General features: G+C 63.1%; 1 non-coding gene across 1 annotated transcript; it reads left to right on the top strand.

The window, feature by feature from the left end:
- Positions 1-4,997: 4,997 nt before the first annotated feature.
- Positions 4,998-5,116, top strand: LOC131867335 (5S ribosomal RNA). The gene has a single exon (XR_009365894.1). It is a non-coding gene; the product is annotated as a 5S ribosomal RNA (ribosomal RNA).
- The last annotated feature ends 4,309 nt before the right edge of the window (positions 5,117-9,425 follow it).

The following is a 9,425-nucleotide window of genomic DNA, read 5'->3' as shown; positions in this document are numbered from 1 at the left end:
GCGCAGCCCAGGTAAGGTGCCCACCCTGGCAAAGGTGCGCACCCGGGCAATTAACCCTACTTCCGACTTCGTGCGCGCCAGGGTGGCAACCGGGCCTCGGAAGAGCCAATGCGAGAAACCCCACCAAACGCTCCGACAAAAAAAAGAGGCGGCGCTCCAATAACCCCGCTTCGGAGCGCAGCCGGGGCAAACCCAGCCAAGGTGCCCACCCCGACGAAGGTGCACGCGAGGTGCGCACCCGGGGCAAACCGGGCTCCGACAACGTGCACGCAGCACCTTGGAGCACACTTCGAAGCACTCCCGGGTGCCCACCGGCGTTGCGCACCGTGGTGGGCAGCGAGGTGCGCACCTTTGATGCGCTGCCTTCACTAATTTCCAGAAAAAGGCAAAAAAAAATGAGATTTTAAAATTTCCGTTTTGAAAGATAGTGAAAAAAAAGGAACGCGGGTGCCATCTTGAGCCCGCCCTGGTGCGCAGCCCAGGCAAGGCATGCGCACCAAGGTGCCCACCCGAGGTGCACACCCGGGGCAAACCGGGCTCCGACTTCGTGCAGGCCGCACCTTGGAGCACACTTCGGAGCGCTCCTTGGTGCGCACCATGGTGCCCACCAGGGCGCGCAACCCAGCCAAGGTCTGCACACCAAGGTGCCCACCCCGGCGAAGGTGCACGCGAGGTGCGCACCCGGGGCAAACCGGGCTCCGACTTCGTGCACGCCATGGTGCCCACCGCGGCGAAGGTGCACGCGAGGTGCGCACCCGGGGCAAACCGGGCTCCGACTTCGTGCACGCCGCACCTTGGAGCACACTTCGGAGCGCTCCTTGGTGCGCACCATGGTGCCCACCAGGGCGCGCAACCCAGCCAAGGTGTGCGCACCAAGGTGCACGCGAGGTGCGCACCCGGGGCAAACCGGGGTCCGACTTCGTGCACGCCGCACCTTGGAGCACACATCGGAGCGCTCCCAGGTTCGCACCAGCGTTGCGCACCTTTGATGCGCTGCCTTCACTAATTTCCAGAAAAGGCAAAAAAAAACGAGATTTTAAAATTTCCGTTCTGAAAGATAGTGAAAAAAACGGAACGCGGGTGCCATCTTGAGCCCTTCCTGGTGCGCACCCCAGGCAAGTTGTGCGCACCAAGGTGCCCACCCTGGCGGAGGTGCGCGCCCGGGGCAATCCGGGCTCCGACTTCGTGCACTGCATGGTGCCCACCAAGGCGCGCAACCCAGCCAAGGTGCCCACCGCAGCGAAGGTGCACGCGAGGTGCGCACGCGAGGTGCACACCCGGGGCAAACCGGGCTCCGACTTCGTGCACGCCGCACCTTGGAGCACACTTCAGAGCGCTCCTTGGTGCGCACCAGGGCGCGCAACCCAGCCGAGGTGCCCACCCCGGCGAAGGTGCACGCGAGGTGCGCACCCGGGGCAAACCGGGCTCCGACTTCGTGCACGCCATGGTGCCCACCGCGGCGAAGGTGCGCACCCGGGGCAAACCGGGCTCCGACTTCGTGCACGCCGCACCTTGGAGCACACTTCGGAGCGCTCCTTGGTGCGCACCATGGTGCCCACCAGGCCGCGCAACCCAGCCAAGGTGTGCGCACCAAGGTGCACGCGAGGTGCGCACCCGGGGCAAACCGGGGTCCGACTTCGTGCACGCCGCACCTTGGAGCACACATCGGGGCGCTCCCGGGTTCGCACCGGCGTTGCGCACCGTGGTGGGCACCTCGGAGCACACCAAGGTGGGCAGCGAGGTGCGCACCTTTGATGCGATGCCTTCACTAATTTCCATAAAAGGCAAAAAAAAAACGAGATTTTAAAATTTCCGTTTTGAAAGATAGTGAGAAAAAGGGAATGCTGGTGCCATCTTGAGCCCGCCCTGGTGCGCAGCCCAGCCAAGGTTTGCGCACCAAGGTGCCCACCCTGGCGAAGGTGCGCGCCCGGGCAATTAACCCAACTTCCAACTTCGCGCGCGCCAGGGTGGGAGCGCACCCAACAACCGGGCCTGGGAAGAGCCAATGCGAGAAACCCCACCAAACTCTCTGACAAAAAAAGAGGGGGCGCTCCAGTAACCCCGCTTCGGAGCGCACCCTGGGCAAACCCAGCCAAGGTGCCCACCCCGGCCAAGGTGCAGGCGAGGTGCGCACCCGGGGCAAACCGGGCTCCGACAACGTGCACGCCGCACCTTGGAGCACACTTCGTAGCGCTCCCGGGTGCGCACCTCAGAGCACACCAAGGTGGGCAGCGAGGTGCGCACCTTTGATGCGCTGCCTTCACTAATTTCCAGAAAAGGCAAAAAAAAAAGGAGATTTTAAAATTTCCGTTTTGAAAGATAGTGAAAAAAACGGAACGCGCGTGCCATCTTGAGCCCGCCCTGGTGCGCAGCCCAGGTAAGGTGCCACCCTGGCAAAGGTGCGCACCCGGGCAATTAACCCTACTTCCGACTTCGTGCGCGCCAGGGTGGCAACCGGGCCTCGGAAGAGCCAATGCGAGAAACCCCACCAAACGCTCCGACAAAAAAAGAGGCGGCGCTCCAATAACCCCGCTTCGGAGCGCAGCCGGGGCAAACCAAGCCAAGGTGCCCACCCCGACGAAGGTGCACGCGAGGTGCGCACCCGGGGCAAACCGGGCTCCGACAACGTGCACGCAGCACCTTGGAGCACACTTCGAAGCACTCCCGGGTGCCCACCGGCGTTGCGCACCGTGGTGGGCAGCGAGGTGCGCACCTTTGATGCGCTGCCTTCACTAATTTCCAGAAAAAGGCAAAAAAAAATGAGATTTTAAAATTTCCGTTTTGAAAGATAGTGAAAAAAAAGGAACGCGGGTGCCATCTTGAGCCCGCCCTGGTGCGCAGCCCAGGCAAGGCATGCGCACCAAGGTGCCCACCCGAGGTGCACACCCGGGGCAAACCGGGCTCCGACTTCGTGCAGGCCGCACCTTGGAGCACACTTCGGAGCGCTCCTTGGTGCGCACCATGGTGCCCACCAGGGCGCACCCGAGGCAAACCGGGCTCCGACTTCGTGCACGCCGCACCTTGGAGCACACATCGGAGCGCTCCCAGGTTCGCACCAGCGTTGCGCACCTTTGATGCGCTGCCTTCACTAATTTCCAGAAAAGGCAAAAAAAAAACGATATTTTAAAATTTCCGTTCTGAAAGATAGTGAAAAAAACGGAACGCGGGTGCCATCTTGAGCCCTTCCTGATGCGCAGCCCAGGCAAGTTGTGCGCACCAAGGTGCCCACCCTGGCGGAGGTGCGCGCCCGGGGCAAACCGGGCTCCGACTTCGTGCACTGCATGGTGCCCACCAAGGCGCGCAACCCAGCCAAGGTGCCCACCGCAGCGAAGGTGCACGCGAGGTGCGCACCCGAGGTGCACACCCGGGGCAAACCGGGCTCCGACTTCGTGCACGCCGCACCTTGGAGCACACTTCAGAGCGCTCCTTGGTACGCACCAGGGCGCGCAACCCAGCCAAGGTGCTCACCCCGGCGAAGGTGCACGCGAGGTGCGCACCCGGGGCAAACCGGGCTCGGACTTCGTGCACGCCGCACCTTGGAGCACACATCGGAGCGCTCCCGGGTTCGCACCAGCATTGCGCACCTTTGATGCGCTGCCTTCACTAATTTCCAGAAAAGGCAAAAAAAAGAAAAAAATGAGATTTTAAAATTTCCGTTTTGAAAGATAGTGAAAAAAACGGAACGCGGGTGCCATCTTGAGCCCGCCCTGGTGTGCAGCCCAGGCAAGTTGTGCGCACCAAGGCACCCACCCTGGCCAAGGTGGGTCACGGGGTGGGTCCTAGGGTGGGTAACGGGGTGGGTACTAAGGTGCGTGCCAAGGTGGGTCATAGGGTGGGTGCCAAGGTGGGCACCAGGGTGGGTGTGCACCAACCCTAGCCAGGGTAGGTCACGGGGTGGTTGTCGGGGTGGGCGTCAAGGAGCCAAGGTGGGTGGCAAGTAGCCAAGTTGCGTGCCAAGGTGGGTGTCGGGGTGGGTGCCAAGGATCCAAGGTGGGTGCCAAGGAACCAAGGTGGGTGTCTGGGTGGGTGCCGAGGTGGGAGCCAGGGTGGGTCCCAAGGTGAGTGCAAAGGTGGGTGCCAGGGTCAAGGTGAGTGCCAATGTGGGTTCCAAGGTGCCAGGGTCAGGGTGAGTGCCAATGTGGGTTCAAAGGTGCTAAGTTGGGTGCGAGGTTGGGTGCGAGGGTGGGTGGGTGCCAAGGTGTGCTAGGTGGAAGCCCGGGTGGGTCGGCATCCCATGGGTGTCGAGTTGGGTGCCTGATGGGTGCTTCTTGTCAAGTTTTAGTCGTCGGGACTCATTTCGAGCCTTAGAGGTCGTTTCTTGTCCGGTTGCCCTGTCTTCGACCTGGGAACCCAATTTTGGTCCTCGGGTCCCATTTTTTTTTGTCTCGCATCCCACTTTTGGCCTGTGGCCTTTTCGGGGTCGATTCTCGTTTTGGGCATCAGAGCATGTTTCTTCTCCTAAAACCCAATATTTGTTTATTAAGTCTCGGAACACATTTTTGTTCTCGTGGACCCATCATGGGTCTTGGAACGCATTTGTGGTCCTTGGGTCCCATTTTGCATCCCGAAACTTGTGTTTTGGTGCTTGATCCCTATTTTGGGTGCCCACCTTGCACCAAGTGCGCACCCGGGGCAAACCGAGCGCCTTGGTGCACCGGGGCAAGATCGAGCGTGCACCCGAGGCGCCCCGAACATGCACCAAGGTGCACTCGGCCCACATGTGAGCGCAGGTCGTTGCGCCCGAGGTGGTGTGTGGGCACCGCGTTGCAGACGGGACACTGCACGCACACGACGCCCCCTCCAGGTGCACGCACGTAGGCCGGGCCGGGTGCACACCCGACGCCCTAGCAAGGTGCGCGCACCCGGGCAGGGCTCACACTTGGCGAACGGGGCGCACTTCGCGAGGGAGGGTGTGCACCTCGACGGGGGTGGGTGGCCGGGGTGGATTCGCACGTGGGTCGCGGTTTGCTAAGTACACACTGCGACAAGCTCATAACGGGTGCGATCATACCAGCGTTAGTGCACCGGATCCCATCAGAACTCCGCAGTTAAGCGCGCTTGGGCCGGAGTAGTACTGGGATGGGTGACCTCCCGGGAAGTCCCGGTGTTGCACCCTTTTTTAGTTTTTCGCCGGGCGTCGCAATGCTATTTGAATAAACCTTTTGCCCGTTTGCGTTCTCGTCGGGGCCGGGCCGGGCCGGGGTGCGCTGCCCGCACTACCGCGCGCGCGGGGGCGACACCGAGCGCGCACCCGAGGCGCCCCGAGCACACAGGCCACGGTGCAACCCGGGCGTTGTGCGCGCACCCCGGTGCGCCCGAGGTGCTGCGCGCGCACCCAGGTGAAATCGGTGTGCACCTCGGCCAGTGCGCGCTCGGTCGAGTCGCGCACGTTGGCCAAGGTGCACGGTGATGTTTCTTACTCTAAGGTTCCGCACCAGACGCCCGGGACAGGTGAGCGAAGCTGGGCGGGGCCGGGTGCGCGGCCGGGGCAGGTGCACGCAGCTGGAGAGAGCTTTGGAGCACACTTCGGAGCGCACCAATGATGCGCTCCATTCAAAAGTTTCCTGAAAAGGCAAAAAAAGTTGAGATTATAGAATTTCCCACTTGAGAGATTGTAAAAAAAAAAAATTTAAAATGAAGGAAACGCGGGTGCCAAGGTGTGCGCAGCCCAGCCAAGGTGTGCGCACCAAGGCGCCCACCCTGGCGAAGGTGCACGCAAGGTGCGCACCCGAGGCAAACCGGACAATTAACCCAACTTTCGACTTCGCGCGCACCTTGGAGCGCACTTCGGAGCGCTCCTTGGTGCGCACCAATCTTGGGCACCTCGGAGTGCACCATGGCGCCCACCAAGGTGCGCACCCGGGGCAAACCGAGCTCCGACTTCGTGCGCACCTTGGAGCGCACGAAAGGTGCGCACCATGGCGCCCACCAAGGTGCGCAGCCCAGCCAAGGCGTGCGCATCAAGGTGCGCACCCTGGCGAAGGTGCGCACCCGGGGCAAACCGAGCTCCGACTTCGTGCGCACCTTGGAGCGCACAAAAGGTGCGCAACCCAGCCAAGGTGTGCGCACCCCGGTCAAACCGAGCTCCGAATCGTGCGCACCAGAGGTGCACGCCATCGTGCGCACCTTGGAGCACACTTCGGAGCCCTCCTTGGTGCGCGCCGATGTTGCGCACCTCGGAGCGCACCCGGGGAAAACAATGCAATTAACCCGACTTTCGACTTCGTGGGCACCTCGGAGCGCTCTCGGGTTCGCACCTCGGAGCACACCGAGGTGCGCACCTTTGATGCGCTGCCTTCACCAATTTCCAGAAAAGGCAAGAAAACATTGAGAAGGTGTGCGCACCGAGGTGCCCACCCTGGCGAAGGTGCACGCGAGGTGCGCACCCGGGGCAAACCGGGCTCCGACTTCGTGCACGCCGCACCTTGGAGCACACTTCGGAGCGCTCCTTGGTGCGCACCAGGGCGCGCAACCCAGCCGAGGTGCCCACCCCGGCGAAGGTGCACGCGAGGTGCGCACCCGGGGCAAACCGGGCTCCGACTTCGTGCACGCCATGGTGCCCACCGCGGCGAAGGTGCACGCGAGGTGCGCACCCGGGGCAAACCGGGCTCCGACTTCGTGCACGCCGCACCTTGGAGCACACTTCGGAGCGCTCCTTGGTGCGCACCATGGTGCCCACCAGGGCGCGCAACCCCGCCGAAGGTGCACGCGAGGTGCGCACCCGGGGCAAACCGGGCTCCGACTTCGTGCACGCCGCACCTTGGAGCACACTTCGGAGCGCTCCTTGGTGCGCACCATGGTGCCCACCAGGGCGCGCAACCCCGCCGAAGGTGCACGCGAGGTGCGCACCCGGGGCAAACCGGGCTCCGACTTCGTGCACGCCATGGTGCGCACCGCGGCGAAGGTGCGCACCCGGGGCAAACCGGGCTCCGACTTCGTGCACGCCGCACCTTGGAGCACACTTCGGAGCGCTCCTTGGTGCGCACCAGGGCGCGCAACCCAGCCGAGGTGCCCACCCCGGCGAAGGTGCACGCGAGGTGCGTACCCGGGGCAAACCGGGCTCCGACTTCGTGCACGCCGCACCTTGGAGCACACTTCGGAGCGCTCCTTGGTGCGCACCATGGTGCCCACCAGGCCGCGCAACCCAGCCAAGGTGTGCGCACCAAGGTGCACGCGAGGTGCGCACCCGGGGCAAACCGGGGTCCGACTTCGTGCACGCCGCACCTTGGAGCACACATCGGGGCGCTCCCGGGTTCGCACCGGCGTTGCGCACCGTGGTGGGCACCTCGGAGCACACCAAGGTGGGCAGCGAGGTGCGCACCTTTGATGCGATGCCTTCACTAATTTCCATAAAAGGCAAAAAAAAAACGAGATTTTAAAATTTCCGTTTTGAAAGATAGTGAGAAAAAGGGAATGCTGGTGCCATCTTGAGCCCGCCCTGGTGCGCAGCCCAGCCAAGGTGTGCGCACCAAGGTGCCCACCCTGGCGAAGGTGCGCGCCCGGGCAATTAACCCAACTTCCAACTTCGCGCGCGCCAGGGTGGGAGCGCACCCAACAACCGGGCCTGGGAAGAGCCAATGCGAGAAACCCCACCAAACGCTCTGACAAAAAAAGAGGGGGCGCTCCAGTAACCCCGCTTCGGAGCGCACCCTGGGCAAACCCAGCCAAGGTGCCCACCCCGGCCAAGGTGCAGGCGAGGTGCGCACCCGGGGCAAACCGGGCTCCGACAACGTGCACGCCGCACCTTGGAGCACACTTCGTAGCGCTCCCGGGTGCGCACCTCAGAGCACACCAAGGTGGGCAGCGAGGTGCGCACCTTTGATGCGCTGCCTTCACTAATTTCCAGAAAAGGCAAAAAAAAAAGGAGATTTTAAAATTTCCGTTTTGAAAGATAGTGAAAAAAACGGAACGCGCGTGCCATCTTGAGCCCGCCCTGGTGCGCAGCCCAGGTAAGGTGCCCACCCTGGCAAAGGTGCGCACCCGGGCAATTAACCCTACTTCCGACTTCGTGCGCGCCAGGGTGGCAACCGGGCCTCGGAAGAGCCAATGCGAGAAACCCCACCAAACGCTCCGACAAAAAAAGAGGCGGCGCTCCAATAACCCCGCTTCGGAGCGCAGCCGGGGCAAACCCAGCCAAGGTGCCCACCCCGACGAAGGTGCACGCGAGGTGCGCACCCGGGGCAAACCGGGCTCCGACAACGTGCACGCAGCACCTTGGAGCACACTTCGAAGCACTCCCGGGTGCCCACCGGCGTTGCGCACCGTGGTGGGCAGCGAGGTGCGCACCTTTGATGCGCTGCCTTCACTAATTTCCAGAAAAAGGCAAAAAAAAATGAGATTTTAAAATTTCCGTTTTGAAAGATAGTGAAAAAAAAGGAACGCGGGTGCCATCTTGAGCCCGCCCTGGTGCGCAGCCCAGGCAAGGCATGCGCACCAAGGTGCCCACCCGAGGTGCACACCCGGGGCAAACCGGGCTCCGACTTCGTGCAGGCCGCACCTTGGAGCACACTTCGGAGCGCTCCTTGGTGCGCACCATGGTGCCCACCAGGGCGCGCAACCCAGCCAAGGTCTGCACACCAAGGTGCCCACCCCGGCGAAGGTGCACGCGAGGTGCGCACCCGGGGCAAACCGGGCTCCGACTTCGTGCACGCCATGGTGCCCACCGCGGCGAAGGTGCACGCGAGGTGCGCACCCGGGGCAAACCGGGCTCCGACTTCGTGCACGCCGCACCTTGGAGCACACTTCGGAGCGCTCCTTGGTGCGCACCATGGTGCCCACCAGGGCGCGCAACCCAGCCAAGGTGTGCGCACCAAGGTGCACGCGAGGTGCGCACCCGGGGCAAACCGGGGTCCGACTTCGTGCACGCCGCACCTTGGAGCACACATCGGAGCGCTCCCAGGTTCGCACCAGCGTTGCGCACCTTTGATGCGCTGCCTTCACTAATTTCCAGAAAAGGCAAAAAAAAACGAGATTTTAAAATTTCCGTTCTGAAAGATAGTGAAAAAAACGGAACGCGGGTGCCATCTTGAGCCCTTCCTGGTGCGCAGCCCAGGCAAGTTGTGCGCACCAAGGTGCCCACCCTGGCGGAGGTGCGCGCCCGGGGCAATCCGGGCTCCGACTTCGTGCACTGCATGGTGCCCACCAAGGCGCGCAACCCAGCCAAGGTGCCCACCGCAGCGAAGGTGCACGCGAGGTGCGCACCCGAGGTGCACACCCGGGGCAAACCGGGCTCCGACTTCGTGCACGCCGCACCTTGGAGCACACTTCAGAGCGCTCCTTGGTGCGCACCAGGGCGCGCAACCCAACCAAGGTCTGCACACCAAGGTGCTCACCCCGGCGAAGGTGCACGCGAGGTGCGCACCCGGGGCAAACCGGGCTCGGACTTCGTGCACGCCGCACCTTGGAGCACACATCGGAGCGCTCCC

Source organism: Cryptomeria japonica, unplaced genomic scaffold (genome assembly GCF_030272615.1).
Source record: "Cryptomeria japonica unplaced genomic scaffold, Sugi_1.0 HiC_scaffold_168, whole genome shotgun sequence".
Taxonomy (NCBI): domain Eukaryota; kingdom Viridiplantae; phylum Streptophyta; class Pinopsida; order Cupressales; family Cupressaceae; genus Cryptomeria; species Cryptomeria japonica.
The sequence above is the reverse complement of the archived record's forward strand: the minus strand, read 5'-3'. Positions and strand labels throughout refer to the sequence as shown.